Source organism: Epinephelus fuscoguttatus, linkage group LG21, assembly GCF_011397635.1.
Source record: "Epinephelus fuscoguttatus linkage group LG21, E.fuscoguttatus.final_Chr_v1".
NCBI classification, from domain to species: domain Eukaryota; kingdom Metazoa; phylum Chordata; class Actinopteri; order Perciformes; family Serranidae; genus Epinephelus; species Epinephelus fuscoguttatus.
In genome coordinates, this window is record NC_064772.1 from 12,623,495 (window position 1) to 12,643,053 (window position 19,559).

Below are 19,559 nucleotides of genomic sequence, written 5' to 3' on the forward strand. Positions count from 1 at the left end.
GATCACTCTGATTGGCTGTTAAGGTTTTATTTCCTCGCCCCTGTAGCGAGTGAATCTGCCTGTTGTGAAATCGGGGCTAACCGGTGCTTACTCCTCAGGCTCCACTTCACTCCGCTCTTTCTCACACGCAGGCGCAGAGCATACGTGCCACTTGGCCATCGGATGTAGTCCGTGTTGTGTGTTCAAATGCAACTGACAAAGGCCGACATAGGCGACGTAGAAGACGCAACAGTTGGCTTTCGTCGCCGCTAGTTCTTTGATGTCGGTTTGGTGTGTCCGCACCTTAATACTATTGTTTGCTCCATGTCGGCTGGATTGGGTAGCAAGGATCTGTGTTTTAGTGGCCAAAATGTTAATTAATGCAGCTTTAAAATTTTGTATCGCATGTTTTCTATGGATGTTTTCTAAGCAAGAATTTAAATATGATATAAATGAGAAAATGTTGCCTATTTTCACTTTGGTCAATGACAACTTTCACATTAAGTAATTCAAACATGTGTTGCTGTGTGCACACAGATTAAGCAGTCATGAAGTTAAGCTCTCACAGCAGGAGCACATTTTTTCCTCTTTTACTTCCTGTTAGAAGTTATTCGATAACTGACTCCTCTACAGCAACACGAAAGGAATTTTATCACTGTGTGTGTGGGTGAGTGTGTGTGGGGGTTAGTTGCTGTGTGTATGTTCATTCCGGGACAGAAAAGAAACGAAATTGATATCTAAGGGTCAGATAACCTAAGTGTGACTGCAGTGATGACGCCTAGAGTAACAACATTTTGCAAATCAAGGGAGTGTGGGACTGTAAAAGTTACCTTGACACACATGAATGGTATGAGAGGTGATAAGAGTGTTTAGAAAGTGAGTAAGAGTGACTAGTTTGCGACAGTGGAGTGGAGTGCGGAAAGACAAACAGAGGCCTTTTGTTTCGTAGAAAGTCCCTTGGATCCCTCATCAGATGGAGCCGCTGCATTTATTTTTGTTGGCTGACATGAAGATGATTTTGCTCCTATTGTAGTGCGTGTGAAGTTAAGCTGGCTTTTTAAATTGAAAATCTACTTCCTGAATGACGTGTCTTCTCTGGAAACATAGCTGGTGCCTATAAAACAATCAACTATCACCCTGCGGTAAGAGTGGTATTTAGAGTGACAGATCTAAAGTGGTTGCCATTGATCACTGACTATTGGTATGTTGCTGCTGTGTGGCCCTAAATTATTTGTAATCCTTTTCATCCATAAGTTGCAGTCTGGTATATTTTGCCCATAACGTTTAGTAGATTCATAAATATTGCGAGTGGAAAGTGAGTCTCAGCAGTCAACATTGGTTTCTATTGACCATGATTGCCCCCTGACCTTAACCACGGGGTTATTATTGTAACCACCAAAAGCACGCCCAACAACGTCTCTCCAACCGCAGCCAACCCCTGATGACGCCATTCTCCCCCTGAAACATGCCTGTGTGTTGTGAGACTCTACTCACCTCTGTCTGTGCAAGAGACCAAAGAGAAAAGCATTTTTCAAAGTCTCTGTGTGTTCAGCTCTCAGTACTTGCGTAGCTTCCACCTGAATCTCTGTCATTTGGAGTTTGGTTTCTCTCCTACATCCTGTTTTTACTTTAGATATCTGCTTTATTTAACTGTTTCCTGTTCACTTTCAGCTGTACAGAACTCTGTTAAGTTACTGCTGATGACATAAGTGTACTTTTTTTTTTTTTAAAGATATTTTTTGGGCATTTTTAAGCCTTTAATTGATAGGACAGCAAGTGTGAAGGGGGGAGAGAGAGAGAGGGAATGACATGCAGCAAAGGGCCACAGGCTGGAGTCGAACCAGGGCCGCTGCAGCAACAGCCTTGTACATGGGGCGCCTGCTTTACCACTGAGCCACCGACGCCCCGACACAAGTGTACTTGGGTATGGAACAACATCGCTAATGTGAAAGCTGAGTGGCAGGTGAGGAGACAGCGGGGTAATCATTCTCGGGCATGGCACAAATTAATCATACCTGATAAAAAAAAAAAAAAAAAATCACCTTTAACCAAACCTTAATCAGCACAGTCTGCATTTGTTCTGTATGTGACCTGTTAAGTTAATGATTTGCAGGTCACAAGACAACCAATTATATCCAGCAACTTTTTTAGACACCTGGATTACTTAAAACAACTTAAAAAGTTGCTTGTCGTCTTTGAGTATCTCGAAAAGCTCTATGAATCAAAATGATCAAACTTAATGTAATTACTACTTTGACACTGGTCTTAACCATATGTTAAATTGTAGAAGTGCATTAAGTGAACGCAGTAGAAAAAAAGATTATCTGTAACTTAGGTGTAGAAAAAAATGTCCACTTTTCAGCCAAATTAGGCCAAAATTTAAAACTACTGACATGCAAATCCTTGAATTTATACTTATCAAGGCTGGATTACCATCAGGCAAAGGGGCTCCAGGTGAAGTGTGTGGAAATTTAGCCAAGTTGCCAGAAGAAAATGTTGGCTTTGTATGTTTCTGCAAACCACACATGTATATTTAATACATGTATCAACATTTGTAAGTAACCAAATATATAAGGTGGCTGTCAGTGGTAGATGGAGATGATGGTGGATGGTGTGTCACGTTGGCGAGATGCTTTGCAAGCTGCAGACCACTGTTTGTGACTAAAGAAAAGAAAAGAAAAGTTGTGATTTAGCGAGTCATTTCTGTGTTCAGAACAGGTTTTTAGGCACCAAACATGGGTGTTTTGTAGCGACCTGTTTTTCCAGCGGCTATTTAGTAACAAAAAGTGAGACATCGCTACTTTCCCCCTGGGATAGTGACCTGAAAAGCATTTGTGGATTTAGTAAGACATCTCTACTTCTACTGCCAGGATTGTGGCTACTCAGACAGGGTATTTTAAGATGAAACATGTCATTTTTTCCTAACCATTTTACTATATATTGATGAAAACTCTGTCTGTGGGTGTCTCTGTTCCACGTGTTTCTCCTCACTGACTTGGTCAATCCATGTGAAATTTGGCACAGTGGTAGAGGGTCATGGGAGGATGCGAATGAAGCAATATTAATCAATTGGCCAAAGGGGGGCGCTATAGCAACCGATTGAAATTGCAAACTTTGAATGGGCATATCTCATGCCCCGTATGTCGCAGAGACATGAAACTTTGCACGGAGATGCCTCTCCTCATGAGGAACACATTTGCCTCAAGAACCCATAACTTGCGGTTTTATAGATTTTCCGCCATTTTGATTTTTTTGAAAAACACTGAAAATCGATCTCTTCCTAGGAAGTTTGACCGATCTGCATAAAACTTGGTGAACATAATCTAGGGACCAATATCTAAAGTTCCCTCTTGGCAAAAGTTGGAAAACTTACTAAAACTGAGCTTCTATAAGGCAATGAATATTGCGGAGGGCGTGGCTCATCACATAAAGGTGTATAACATCTCAAGCGTTTCACCGATCACCACGCAACTTTGTAGGCATATGACCACACATAATCTGAGGGAACCCCTCCATTATTGACCCCATCAAACAAAATGGGGGTGCTAGAGAGCTAATTTCTTATCTAGGCCGAACCGCCATTTCGATTTTTACTAAACTTGGTAGATATGTAGAACAGGACGCCTCAAGGTGTCCCACATTTTTCTACTCACTGACGTTGTCAGTCTATGTGAAACTGCACATAGGCATTGAGGATTGGCATAGGTAGAAGGTGACTAAGCTACCAATGGGTATGGACTAGTAAGTATAACCATAACATTATTGAGATGTGAAGTTTTAACATAGCTACATAATATGTAAATTTAACATATATGTGATTTGCAAAAATGTTTAACACCAACATTTTTTTCTGGTGACTAGGTTGGAAAAAAATAGATTAGTGTAAGTTGCTTGACCACACATTTGTTCGCTAACACTGTTAGCACCACAAAAACCATTCATAAACTTAAATGGCACAGCATTTTCGTTGTTATCAAGTCTTGAGGCCTTTATAATTTCCATTTATTGTGTTTGTAAGGTGGATTTTACAAAATAACTTAACTTTGATGTTTAGTAAAGACCAAATTGTTGCAAATTGCTATGTGCCTAAGCACAATTAAAATACCGTCCATGTCATTCCAGGGTGGATGTTTTTACATTGTTGAAATACTACATGTGATAGCACACAATGATTTTACTGCACGGAGATGGGCTTTGATACAGTTAACGATAAAACAACTTTATTGATGAGGGAGGAGGAGATAGCAGTAGGAGTCACATCCTCACAGTTCACTCTGAGGCATCATTAGCATTACTCATGCTTGATTTACAGTTTAACAGTGCTTATAATACAGTTTATGAGTTTATGAGATCAGGAAGTCACTACTTGAAATGTGCCAAAACTATCACCAAGTTTTAGTTAGTTAGTTTTGATACCACTTCCAAAACAATACTGAGGAATATAAACTTGTTTTTTGTAGTTTAATTTTCAATTCAAAGCAGAGTAAAAAAGGAAGTTAACATTCCAAATGTCACATTTTGATACTTGGTACTACTGACACATTTTGGACAGTATCACAAAGTGACCAGGTCGCCATCGACCCCTGGTATCTGTGCTATAATCCTATAAACCTTGACATGATATTGATTTTCTGATATGTTCAAAGAGTGCATGATTTAGCACTGCACTACAATATTGTTTGACTCATGATGGACAATTAAAAAAAAAAAGGATCAAATCAATGCAGAAGAACCAGAGATATCGTCATTATTATTCAACACATTCCACTTCCTTGTCAAAACCCCATTACCGAAAATTCAATTACAATGTATGTAACAGGCAGAACTTGACACGATGTCCTACTGTAGAACATCAACAACCAACGCACCCAGGGTACCTTGCACTTCTTATCTAGACGTGGAAAGTCCATGACAAAATGCCAATATGTGACGAGGTCGGAGTGAGAATGTGTTGTTTAGTCCTGTGTTGTTTCTGACCTCTGTGCCACCTGACCTATGAGAACTATGGTGTGGTTAGCACTGTCGCCTCACAGCAAGAGGGTTCCTGGTTCAATCTCTCCTCGGTGTGGAGTTTGCATTATCTCCCCGTGTCATCGTGGATTTTCTCTGGGTACTCCAGCTTCCTCCCACAGTCCAAAGACATGCAGGTTAACTGGTGACTCTAAATTGTCCGTAGGTGTGAATGTGAACATGAATAATCGTCTGTCTCTATGTGTCAGCCCTGTGATAGTCTGGCGACCTGTCCAGAGTGTGCCCTGCCTCTCGCCCAATGTCAGCCGGGATAGGCTCCAGCCCCCCCGCAATCCTGAAGAGGATAAGTGGTTACGAAAATGGATGGATGGATGATTATTATGGGATTTGAGGTTTTTGGTCAGGCAGCAGATCTTTTGTCAGCGGGTCGGGTTGGGTCTGGGGACTAAATGGTCATATGTGCAGCTGGTGAGGAGGGTGCAGTATTGTAGGTTGGCGCTCCGGTTGGGGAGGGGGGTCTTGAAAATCAGACCCGCTCAGGACTCTGACTTACACTACTTAGCATGTGTGGACAGGAGCAACTCTGTTGGGATAAGGAACTGAAATAACTTTAAAGATTTCAGTAATTTAGAATTTTACAGTCAAATCTGCCCTCCAAACAAATGCATGTTTATTCTCCTTATGTAAATATATGCTTACAAAAAAATGACCTTCTACCTATCAATAGACCTTGTATGGTACAAGTTTGTTTACCCAAACATAAAAGGTTGAGGCTTAAGTGTCCAACCATGGTCCATACATATTGACTCTTTGGGATTCTTGGACATGATCATTAATTATTATTTAGTGTGCATATTATTATTAACCACATATGGAGGTATGAATGACAGCACTGCTACTCTTTCAGTGGGCCTAAATATAGATTTGTGTGCACCAAACTGTGTATTTTCTATGTAATTTCAGTAGAAAAATCACCAGTTAATAATTAACACCTTATAGAAAAATTAACCGCCCATACATAAGGCATTTGATGATATATTAATGTTATCTTTTACTCCTGCAACAACAGACGCTATTGGTGTGAATAAGAATTAAAACATGTGTCACCTCCAGAGAACATTCCGACCTGGTGTTCTCATGTGAACTCTTCTTGCATAAGGTTACTAAGAGTTTGAAATCTATTTTTATACCACTGTCGTGGTGGAGCTAAAAATAGCAAGCATGCTTAAAATAGTAACAGATTATAGAAGTTGGACTGTCCAGGAATTTGACCCTGTGATTACAATGCTGAGGTGTGGCTGCCACTTCCTTGTTTCCATAATAGGCTAGAATTGATTACAGTGTTATAGTGCGACAGGTGTAAAACATGACCTCAGCTCACCTCATGGGTCCAAAGTAAATGAGCTTTTGATGTAATTTTTTAGGTTAACATGCACTTTTATGGGCTGAAGAAATAAACAACTTCCTTAAAATGTGTCCATTGTGTCCACTTCTAACATGATCACACTTTGTAGACTCAAAGTTTTCATTCAGCAGCGGCTGTAACCTTATCTTTTGTTGTGATGTATAATCGCAGTGAATGTTATCAGCTCAGGAAGTTTGCACATTGAGTGTGACATTACATTTGTACTATATTGTACCTGTGCTGCAGGTCATATTACACATAGGAGTGCATGTAAATAAGAACATTTAAGCTTTAATTTGCCTTAAAAAATAAGTAGAGTGAGTCATTAAAGCGGTACCAATTAATATTCTTATATTAACCATGGATAAACTCTGTAATGTGAAAGAAATGGTTTGAAAATTCTCACACAACTCTGCATTTATCCTCAGACATATGGAGCTTTCTAAGCACTTCTAGCTAATTTTCCTATTTTAAGATACCAATATCAATATCAGCTAGTTCTGCTAACCCCTGCTTAGAGCCTTTGACTTCTAGCGTGACTATTACTATATGTCTAACCTGCTAAGTCAGTATTAATTTAGGTGAAAATAACAGGTTTATTTAAAGGTTTGTAAAAAAAAAAAAAAATAAATAGTGCACTGAAACAAATCAGTCATACTGTAAAAGAAAAGGAGAAAAAACAGCAATATAATGTATTTTTTAAACAAGTTAACAATGTGAAAAACAGTTCATACAGTATTTTTCATTAACAGTACAAAACCGTAAATTTTGGTCACAGTAAAAAAATAATAATTTTACGGTAACATAACAGGGTTTTTTTACAGGACATTATCTAACAGTGATTTGCCACTCTGCCTATTTCTTATGTGACAGCTGCACATTGTACAGCTCTTAAACTCTGATGCAGCAGATTGAAATGTTATACTAAGAACTGTATTTCCACACTGACACTGTCCCATTATAAAGGAGACATGGAATTTACTTTAGTTTTAGCTAAATCAAAGTGAAATGACTGAATGTTACCTATGATGAATACCAACAGACCAGTCAATTTCAAAATGTGTTCTATTAGCTGAAACATACCAGAAGTGTAAAATGGACTTCAGCAAATCAGGACCAAACATAAAATAACATAATCTAAAGTGATAACATTATGGTATGGTTTGAAGGAATTATACCGATTCAATCTAAGGTTACACAGCTACGTGACTGTACTGTACATCACACCATGCTGGAAAAACTTACTTTGATCCTGATCACATATTTGCATGGCTGAATTAAGGTCAGCTAACAGTTATTTGCAAGTGATAAAATGTAGTCTGCTGTGTAATCTTAGTCTGGGTTTTTCCTTCTCTTTTTCTTGTTTGTTTTGTTTTTTGCAAATAATCATTGTGATTGCATAAAAATGAAATTCAATCACACAGATCCTGTGAAGGAAATATAACCTGCTTCATTCACACACATACTCACTCTGACCTTGTCACACATTGACGTTTGGTCGGGTCCATGTCATTGGTTCGACAGCCCATTGGTTCGACATCCCATGAGTCTGACTGTCCGCGGTGCTGAACGGCTCGCGGCGGGCGTATGGTGCGCCGCGGGGCCGCTTGAGGCGGAGCAGGCTCACGGCTTATGTGTTTGTCACTTTCTTTTTCATTTTAACCCACACCATGATCTTTTCCTGACCCTAGGCAAGTGGTTTTTGTGCCTAAACCTAACCAGACCTTAACCACAGGGCGTCATGATGATTTCGGAACAGACTTCGGAACAGTGAGTTTAATATGGTCGGAACAATGGGATGTCGAACCAATGGGCTGTCGAACCAATGGGCAGTTCCTGTTTGGTCATGGACTTTCCACATCCAGATATGATATGAAAGGTATCCTGGGTGTGTTGGTTGTTGATGTTCTGGGACACCGTGTCAAGTTCTGCCTGTTACATGCATGGTCTTTTCTCAAAATACACTTCCATTTTCACAGGAAATTTACCATTTCTCTTTCCTCTCTTCAAAATTAACACACTACGTTGGTACAACACAGCGAATTGCTGTCTTTTTTTCCCCCAACAACAACTCCGGCTTGACGTTATAATCTTGTGTTGTGTGACGGAGATGTGTGTTTTCATCAGAGTGAAATGAATTTTATTGATTGAATGTTATCTGTGATATATACCAACCAATCTGGAAATCCATCAGTGAAAAAAAAAAAAAAAAAAAGGATTTTTCTTTCTTCCTTTACCTCTGGAGGCACTGCCCATAGTTTTTCGACGAACGGAAGTGCAGGGGCCTCGGGGATCGCTCAGACCCTTCACTTCCGGCGGTGCCCCCAGGGAATCGCCTTGTTGTTTACAAATACTTCCAGGTAGAAAACCAGCAGAGTTTAGCTAGAATGTATATATATATATATATCACATTTTTCATGTCACTATATCACCGTTTAGACTAATCTGATGTTTGTAAAGTCTATAAACACAATGATTGAACAAACATTACTATTTCTGTGTACACGTTTTGTAATTAATAACATGGTTATCGTAGATTAGCTGGGCGAACCGCTAGCTGTTAGCCACGTTAGCGGTGTCTGCAGTAACTCAGTAACTCAGTAAATGGTCTGTGAAAAAAATATTTTTTCCAGTGGATATCTTAGTTACAACATGATTGAGCTAGCAAAGCAGTTTTGTGTTGCTATGTGTGCTATTTATTCAGTTTTGGGAAATCGCGATGTCTAGAAAGCATCAGTGGCTGCAGCTGACAGGGACAGCTAACACTAGCAGCAAAGCTAACATCAGGACGTCATCTGTTAAAAGCCTCCCGTTGTCGGATACAACATGAAATTACTCCAGTTAGCTCAATCATGTTGGAACTGCTGTAACTGTTGTAAAAAATATTTTTTTCACGTTGACGAGGCGGCGTTTTGGGTGGAGCCGTCGCCATGGACGTGGAGCTTGCTGTTTCTGTAGGTACACATTTCCTGAGGACACCTGCACGTCTCGGCCCCGCCCCCTCCATTGTGATTGGCCAAAGCACAGCTTCGTTCAAACTCAAAGCCCCCCGTAGTCGTCTTTCACACAGGGCTGCCGACAGATTCCACAATGTAAATGTAATTGTGTTCTAGCAGCTGTAACATACCAGCAGCATAAAACTGACCTCAGCAAGTCAGGAGCAAACATAAAAACACAATCTAAAGTGGTAATGTTATGGTATGGTTTGAAGGAATTATACCACATTTCATATGTATGTAGGCTAAATGTCATAGTGATTAATACAATGTATCCTTGTACAACGGTAATTATGGTGTCTAACAAATTAATGTTAAGGCCCACAGATTAGGGTTAGGCAAGTAAAAGTACCTGGGTTAGGTTAAAAAATAAATATGGTGATGATGTACCTTAAACTAACTCTAGGTTCACTTGTTTTTACACAGTCCAGAACACCTGTTTCCTGGGGGAAAGTCCTGTATTGTTTGACCCATCCACCACCACAACCTGACTTCTTATACAGACTTTCGGTCTATATGCTACTTACATCTTCACTTCCGTCAGCCTATTGGTCACATAATCGCAGCCTTTTTAGTAGCCATTTCTATTAAGTAAATTATCAATATAACAAATACAAATTAAACTTTGGGTAGTCTACCAGAATAATATAATCAATTGCTTTTTCAGTCCTCTAGATACATTTTGCTGCTGGAAAAATGGCTGAAGTGAGAAGAACAGACTGAAAGCCTTATCTTATTAGCCAGAACAGATAAAATTTACAGTTGAAAAAAGGTAAGAAATTGCAATATATTGCAATGTATTTTATTGCAATACTCATCATATTGCACCATATTTAAAATCCCAATAATATTGTATCGTGGATCCTCTGGTGATTCCCACCCCTAGCTTATACACAAATTGCTGGCCCATTTTTGTATATGGACAAATAGTGCATGAGAACAGGCTGATCAATAATATAGTGAACTATTATTGTAGACTACCTGCGTTAATGAAGGCTACTAGAGTCAGCATGGACAAATGGACCAGAGAGCATGAAAACATATTCAGTAGTTTAGTAAGAGCAAATAAAACAATATAATTCTTATTCAGATTTTAAGCATTATTGATACAGTGTGAGTTCCCCTGGGAAAAACAACAACATGATGCACAGTCTGCACTACTGTTATTCAAGGCTTCATTTGGTGGCATAATTAATGTAATGTTAACGTTACATCTCTTGCATTTATGACGTATCACTTCATCTAACAATTGCTCATACAGGCCATTGACAATTAGAGTGATACTATTTCCAAAGGAATTGATTATTGAAAGGTACATTTTAGTCAATTTCCAGCCAGAACTGTGAAAAAATTCTAGTCCCGGCCAGGTTAGCCGTGCAGCATAAGTTACCATGGTGATCTACCCAGATTAAAAGAAAGCCGCTTTCGTACCTTCATACCTCACTAGCCCACCAATCTTGCTACACCCCTGTGGCAGTACTCCAAACTGCTTCTGTGGTAGTTCCCACTACAGTGTCTGTAGGACTGGAGGAGCAGCAGTAGGTCAGCCCATAGGGACCTAGCTTGGGAACTGGAGGGTTGCCAGTTCAAGTCCCTGTACAGACCAAGCATAGAGCTGGTGGGGTGCCAGTTTGCCTCGTGGGCACCGCTAAGATGCCCTTGAGCAAGGTACCAAACCTCCAACTGCTTGGGGCACCCATCCAAGGCAACCCCCTCGCTCATTTCTCTCCATTTAATTGTATAGGTCCTGTTTGTGCATGGGTGTGTATTTCAGGCAGTGTATATGACAACAAAAAATATTAAGTTTCCCCTCAGGGATTAATAAAGTATGTCCTCTTCTGCGTACACTTTGCTGAAATCACACACACACACACACACACACACACACACACACACACACACACACACACACTCACAAGGAACACTAGCCCTACCATCGTGGCTGGTAACAAAACAAGTCACTTTATGGCTTATAAATCAAAGCTCTTTAAGATAGCATGAAGGAAGTACAAACTTATTTTGATCTCCATACCTACCACCGTTTATGACCAGATAAAGAAAAGCTTTGACGTAGGAGCTCCAATCTAAGGTTACATGGCTACATGACTGTAAATCACACCAGCTGCCAAGGCTGGAAAATATTGACTTTGATCCTGATCCTATGTTTGCATGGCCGAATTAAGGTCAATTTAAGGTTAATGACAAGTAATAAAATGCAGTCTGGCGTGCAATGTTTGTCTAGGTTTTTCTTTTTTTGTGTTGTTTTTTGGCAATTTGAAATAATCACTGTGACTGCATAAAATTAAATTCAATCACATGGATCATGTAAAGGAAATATAACCTGCTTCATTCACACACAAACACAAAGAAGTCAACATTTCAGATGCAGGCGAATTTACGGAAAGCACCCGCCATGTAACCGAATACACACTTCTTCACAAAAAAAGCTCCATTTGGAACCTCCCTCCGAGATCTCTATTCCCGGCAGCAAATCTCATGGGTAGCCCATCCCAAACAATACACAGCCACTTCACCTTCACACCTGTTCCTGTACTCCTTCAGCAGTTCCTCAACTTCTTGTCTCTGGTGAAATGAAGCTGCTTTCCATTCTTGCACTGGCTCTTCTTTGGGTGGCTGTTCAGGCAGCAGGTTAGTCATTGTTTGCAGAACAACTGAGATTACAATCACTGAAGAATGTTCACAGATAAAATGTTTGCATATCCATATGTATGGTTCTGCAAATTAAAATACAAATTCTTATCCTGATTTACTGCATGTACTTGCTGTCTTTATGTTGGAGTGAATGCCTTGCCAAACTGCATGCTAAATTTGAGCAGTGTTTGTTGTCTTGCGTACGCAGAGGGTAAAAAACTTTAAAAGCACAAGTTTAAAATGACCATGATGATGATATCTCCAGGAAGGTTAATAGGGTTGTTGATCACTATAAATTAACAAAAACTTTCTCAGTTGTTTAAGCAAAATTGCATGATTGGCTCAATGGCCATTTGCTTGCGATATAAAATAGGTGACTGACAGCTCTCTGCATCATCACATGTGTTTAAAGCTGCACTAATCAAAATGTTCACATAGGTAAAAATGACTTTGTGTTGTTAAAGGGATTGCTCATGGTGAGAAAGACATACTTATCACCAGACTCTACAGTTCCCCTCAGTGCTACAGAGTGTTTTTAGCATCTTTCAGCTTATTGTTTTGGTTTTCTGGACTGCAACTTGATTTCTAATCAGAATTACAACATAGCGCATTAGCTAATGTTAGCTTTGATAGCAAAACAAACTGGAACAAACCGTTTAAGTGTCATCCTCCTTTGTAAAATTGGCATAGTAATTAACCACAAAGCTGACCATCCCACCTTCAGCAATCCTGTCAGATCATCCATCGCCTGAGTGAGAGCGTATGGGTCGGCTAGCCTGGTCCCGTCGGTACACGTTTACAGTTTCAAGTGACACTCACAGTCTAACCCTAACCCTAACCCTCTCACAGAACTATGTTTTATTTATAAACCAGAGCAAGTTTTAGATTGGGAGTTGGAATTGTACATCATGAGTCACTCGACATTAAAGAATTGCATGTTTTAAAATGACTTATTTATATTTTATGATTTTTATGAACTTTTGTGATTTCCCTTTAATTGTTTTTATTGTTCTATGTACTTTTATTGAGTTGTCATTCAGCAGTTTTGCATGCATTTATTTATTTATATATTTTAAAAGCACTTATTAATCTTCTTCTTTTATGTCGGTTTTCTTAATCCAACCCTAACACTTATTTTCATTTATTTTATACAAATTTTATCTCGCTCCTTTTATTTACAGCTACCCTAAGATGTAAATTTGGAGACCCTGGGAAGCTGGAGGACTTTGTTTAAGACCTACTTCCCACTGCCAAACTGCCCTGGGCCCAATCTACTTTGCATTTTTTTAATAAAATTTAACAGGGCTTTTAAGGATCTATTTGGTTTTAAACACAAAAATTATTTTAAGTATCTTATGGATATATATAGCCCCCGAGAGCCCGTGCCCCCGGAGGGCTCTCTTTAGAGCACTGCACTTTTACCCTAACCTAACCCTCTCCCAGAGTGAGTGACATGACATGCTGCATTTGTAAATTCAGTCAGATGCCCTACACTAAAACGAGAGCCCTGTTGGTCTAAGAAATGAAGCATTATATGTCTATGTAAATTAATGAATGGTTAAGTGAATTGCACACCGCTTGCTGCTCTGCCACTCCAAGAGTGGATAACCGAACAGTACATTCATTCCAGTGTGCTCCGGCACTCGGAATGAGTTTTTCTGAACTCACCACTCGCATCATCGTCCTCCATTGTCTGCATTAGCTTGCTAGCTAGCGCTAGCTAATGTCTGTGGAGAATTGTTTTGACTCCAGCTAAGCCACGCCGACCCAAAAATGTCATACTGTTTACTAACAGTAAAAATATCTGTTGTTTCTCAAATACTGCTACATTGTGAACAACAAATCAAACAAACAGGAGGAGAGCTAGTTAACATTAGTGGTTAGCTGTTAGCAGTTAGCAACTGGTGGCCAGAACTAACTGCTGATATAGGCTGCATGGAGTTGCACTAAGCATTCAAGCTCTTTTCTGTAAAACTCGGCATTGACCAAATGTAAATTACAACGTTTTCATGACGTAATCTTGTAAAATGTAGTTTTAAATAGGCTTTTGAACTTTTTTTTTTAGTCATGCGAAGGAAAGTTGTTGTTTTTTAAAGGTTTAAATTAACTTGTGCTCATGCAAAGGTAGTGTAATGAAGGACTGAATGACTTCATGACAGTTATTTTTTATAATGAAGAATTCTTTGTTTCCATGGCAGAGAAGGGGGAATAATTAACGACAAAAACAAAATAAACAATAACAAAAAAACCATTGGTATTGTTATTTATTGATATTAAATTGTTATTTAATATCAGTATCGACCCAGTATTTCAGAATGACTGCAGTCCTACACAGTATGTCACACTCATGGTTCATAGTATATTCTCATCATCATCATGCTCATCGGCCCAACACAATTTGTATTCGCTGAATTCTTACTGGATGTTGTTTGAGGCTTGGATCTTCTTGGGAAAACTGAGCACACAAAATATGACTTTAATAAAAGTTGTTTAAGGTCTCACAGTATTTAATATCACAAAACCCCACAAAAGTTGCATGAGCCAACAACCCTCAAGATGTTATCTGCAGTATTAAAAGTGGGCTGCCAAAAACTTGTTTGATTGGAATATCAGATGACTCTACTGCCTGTGTGCACATGCTTGTGTTTGTGCAGGGCGTCATGGTTGCTGTACGGCTTTCTCCAAAGTCCATGCTGTGAACCACATCATAAAAAGAGGAGGGGCGGTGCAGTGCCGGCGGCAGGGCATCACCGAAGGGTGCACCATCAATGCTGTGTAATATTACATTTCCTGCTGTGTCTTTTCTCTCTTTGTATCTGTGATATTAAATGAGAGTCCTTGAACCTGTGGCTATGTTTTTCCCCCATGTCCTCCCTCCATGTGCTTCCTTTTCAGGATGGCCAACTTCCTAGTTTAAATGTTTTAAATTTCCCATCATCACCTCCTCCCAATTTTACCAGACTTTCTCACAGTGATCTTTCCCAGATTCCAAAGTGATATGTCTAAGGCTGGCTCACTTCCAACTTTTTGTTGTCTCTGTGTCTCTACCAAGTGTACTGCAGTGGAAACGTCGCCACGTGTGTGTGGACTCAACACCTCACAAGATGCGGAAACTTCTTGCAACTTTGTGATAACATACACATGGGCACAAACACACAAACACATACACAGCTGATTAACAATCAAAAAATGTATAGCAACAAATACTTTCTGCAGCTCTTAAACTGTCTCAGCTTTCCATTTCAGAAGTACCAACCCACAACCTTCCCACTGTTAAAAATACTCACAGTCAATGTGACACAGTGGCCAGACAGCTTCATGGCGTCAAAAGGCCTCTATTTGGAGTGGCTGGGTACCCATCCCGCCGGGGGTTACTGCTCACTGTTATGAATGTTAGCTTTGTGATTACGTTAGCTGCTGAGCAAAAGGCTATCGCCATGCAAACGATCTCTTACCCGGTGTGTGTGTGCTGTTCTACTGGCTTAGCTGCTAAGAGGCTGTTGCTGCGCAGTGGCTTGTTCTTCTTGGGGGTCATGTATGTTACTGTGTCTCTGGCTTAGCTCCTATCAAGAGACAATGGCTTAGCAATGGCCTGATCTTCAAATCAGCTCCCTCTGCGGACATACATCCAGCATCTCAGAGCAGATAACACTGCTCATTTTTTCCCCCAGATTTTGTCACCTTGTTTTATATACCTATAATTACGTATATAGCCATATATACCCATAGCAATTTTTTAGATCATTTAAATTTGGCTGGGTGGTTAATAACACATTTTTCTACAGAAGGTTTCCTAACTACAGAAAGCTTGTTAAGTAAAAACTCAAAACAGTTTATGAATTTATGAAACATAGCCACAGTCTTGAGGTGTGGTTACCTGTGCAGATGTAATACCGCACAAGCAAATGCCAAGATATTCCAAATGGAAACAAGCTCACCAAAACAAAGCATATCTTAACTGTCTATTGTTTCTACTTTTAAACTGACACACACCTTTATCCCTTAAGCAACACAAAAAATTACGAAACCATGAACTTCACAATATGCTGCCAAAACGTGCCAAGTAATGCAGGCCTACTGGTTTTGTGTTCCTATCCAGCAGCAACAGAAAAACCCACAAGGGAAAGAGCAACAGACACCTATGCAGGAGGAAGACCAAAATCTGAACATCCCGACCACAACTGCAGACAACCAGTCTGTCGTGTTTGTCTTCTGTTACTACAAACTGAAGAGTCATTCCCTTTCTGAAACTGTGTCTCGGTGTCTGTCAAGAAACATGCTACAAAAGATATCTGCTACTAATGCAAGAAAGACAGAGTTGCTCGTAAGCCGACCACCACAGACACAAAGATTATAGAAGCAGATTGAGAGAGAGCCAACCCTTTGTCTCTCGCAAACTCAGATCAAACTCCGATCAAATGGGCTGTATTACCTATTTCTTACATAAATGTCTTTATAAACATATTTTAGTGCAGTGTTTGGCTGTAAAACAAGACTTTGTGAACAGGAAGTGAACACCATTGTATTGTATTGTAAAAATGGAGGATGAAAATACTGAGATCAAACGGTAAAACTTAGCAGTGCTGATCAACTACGAACCAAGACTCTGTTACTGCATGTTAGCTAAAATAGGTTTTGGAAACTGTTTCCTATGTCAAAACAAACAAACTCGCATTACATCATCCACCAGCAAGAGTGCTTATTGACAGAGCATTCTGGTTGTTTTAGGTTTCCATTTTTAGGTTTTAGTTACCTCTGAGCAAAAGTGAATGTCACGGCCCTTTTTTTTTTTCCTTCTTCTTCTTCTTTTTTTTTTTTTTTTTTTACTGGTCATGTAGCAACAATTTCAAAATTATTTGCATCTACTATGCCACCAAGGCCCTATGTTCCCATTGTACTAAGTTCCCAAGGTTCTTTGTTCCCAAGGCCCTATGTTCCCAGGCTCCATGTTCCAAGGGTCCTAAGTTCCCAAGGTTCTTTGTCCCCACAGTCTTTGTTACCAAGTTACAAACATTAACCCTCTGACTGCGTTTGGGTCAATTATGATGCGTTTTTAGTTGAAATATTTTGTAAATAAAATAACCTGACCCTTAATCTCTTTCCTAATCTTAACCTGTTTGGAAATAGCAAAAGTCAGCTTCTATAGATTTCCTAACCCAAAAATATAATCATTATTTTTCTTCTTCTTATTTTTTTTTTTATCTTTTACTTTTCTTCTTTTCTCTTTTAATTAGTTAATTAGTTGGTTGACTCATTGTCATAATTTGAAATTTAGGGCTTAAGTATATTTGGGAGTTGTTTTCAAATAGGACCTTGGGAACATGGGACCCTGAAAAGATAGGACCAAGGGAAAATCAGACCTTGAGAACACTGGGACTTAGGACCCTGGGAGCATGGGACCCTGGGAACATAGCATCCTGGGAACAACGTAGGCCCCTGGGAACATAAAACCTTGGGAACATAGGACATTGGGACCCTGGCAACATAGCACCTTGAGAGCATAGGACCCTGGCAACATAGCACCTTGAGAGCATAGAACCTTGGGAACATAGGCCCCTGGGAACATAAAACCTTGGAAACATAGGACATTGGGAATATAGGACTCGAGGAACATAGGACCCTTGGAGCAAAGGACCCTGGGAACATAGCACCCTGGCAGCATAGGTCCCTACCAACATAGGACCCTGAGAGCATTGGTCCCTAGCAACATAAGGCCCTGGAAACATAGGACCTTAGGAACATAAGACCTAGGGAACATAGGACCCTGGCAACATCGCACCCTGAGAGCATAGGACATTGGGAACATAGGACCCTGGGAGCATAGGACCTTGGGAACATAGGACCCTGGGATTATTGGACCTGAGGAACATATGACCCTGGGAGCGTAGGACCCTGGGAACATGAGACCCTGGGAGCATAGGACCCTGAGAACATAAGATCCTGGGAACACAGAACCTTTGAACCACAGGACTGTGGGAGGAATGTGCCAACACAGCTGACTCCCTCAATTATAATCACATGTCTAACTCTGTCCTCATTGTTTATTTTAACTCCTCTGTTTATGAGCTGAAAGAATGCAGTAATTTATTCTGCTGTCGTCATCGAGGTGAACATTGGCACTGTAACAATCAAAGTCACTTCAATCATTAACTGCAATCAATCCGTTGTGTCTGGATGTAAGTATATACTGCAAGGACTCCTGACGTACAAACCTAATTACATGCAGATGTGGTAACAAAGAAAACTCAACAGCATTGTCATAAGACATTAATTTAAACACAATAATTAAAATTGATTTTAATAATTACATGTATTGGGAACTTTTGTAGAAGGCGACTAATGCCTTTGACGTGAGGATGACAATCAAAGGCATCCTGTTTTTGACCAGTAATTACAGTCTAGAGTAAGAATTGAATGGGATAGTTTCCATATTGTTTATATGTTCTGCAATCATGCATGCCCATGACAAAGGCCTGGTGATGTTGAAATACACTCTGCTAACTGCAGAGAGCAGCAAGTTAAAGGTGGTAATGTGCAGCAAAATGCAGCAAAATGTGTGAACAAAATAAGAAAATTGCAAGTAGATGTAGATGAAATAGACTGTGCAAATGCTTTAAAGACAGGAAACATTTGATTTGTTTGTTTAGCCTTATGAATAGCTCAACATTAGTTCAAACAAAGTTATAGGTTATCAAATAGTAAAAAGACAGACTATTTGTAGACTGTTTCTTGCTACTGGCTAAGATTAGGCTTATCTACAACATAAGTCCTGTAAAATGAAAACATGTCATTTTTACACATCAGTTTGAGAACATATTAAACAAATGTGTGTTTATTTGTGAGTTTTAGAGGTTCAGTTACCCTTGGACAGAGCCAATCAAGCTGTTTACCTCTGCTTATGTTAAGCTAAGCTAGCAGGCTGCTAGCTAGATAAGATATACCTTTGAGTTATGTGTTTCAAATCTGTGTTTTATTCCTGTTTAATTGCAACATATAAATGTAAGAACAGTTTACATTTCTGTAAAGTATTTGTAGGCCTTTTTCTTAAAAGTAAAATGTTATCATTTCAGTATTGTCTCCTTGAATGTTGTTTTATGTATTGTTTATCTCGTTTCCTCAGTGTTGCTAGTTTAGGGGATTTCAACTTGGTTTTACTGACTACGCACTTCCAGTAGAGCAACCATGCATACAAAAACACGGAAAAACAATTCTTGGAAAGTTCAGCCAAGTGAACATAAAAAATGCAAACAGAAAATGGAGGTTCTTTCCAGGCTCATAATATTGACGCTTATGAAGTTATGAATGAGTATTTAAAGCTTAACGAAAGAAAAGCATGGTGTTCACTATAGCAGATGCATTCACTTAATTTCCTCAAATAAAATTTCAAAGCTTGGAAATGTATTTTCCATACAAGAAGACATTTAAAAACAGTCAAATGGAAACTGTCCTCTACTGAACAGAAAAAAACAAAAGCTCTGGCATATTTTATTTCCGCTTTCCTTGTTCCTTTGGTATGAATAAGTAGCCTAAACCTGTTGGGTTGGAAAAGAGAGCTA

At 39.5% G+C, this 19,559-nt stretch overlaps 1 long non-coding RNA gene across 1 annotated transcript; it reads left to right on the forward strand.

Annotated features, from left to right (window-relative positions):
* The first annotated feature begins 1,498 nt into the window (after window positions 1-1,498).
* On the forward strand, window positions 1,499-19,028 carry LOC125882203 (uncharacterized). Its single transcript, XR_007448316.1, has 3 exons — window positions 1,499-1,942; window positions 14,658-14,778; window positions 15,056-19,028. It is a non-coding gene; the product is annotated as an uncharacterized LOC125882203 (long non-coding RNA).
* The last annotated feature ends 531 nt before the right edge of the window (window positions 19,029-19,559 follow it).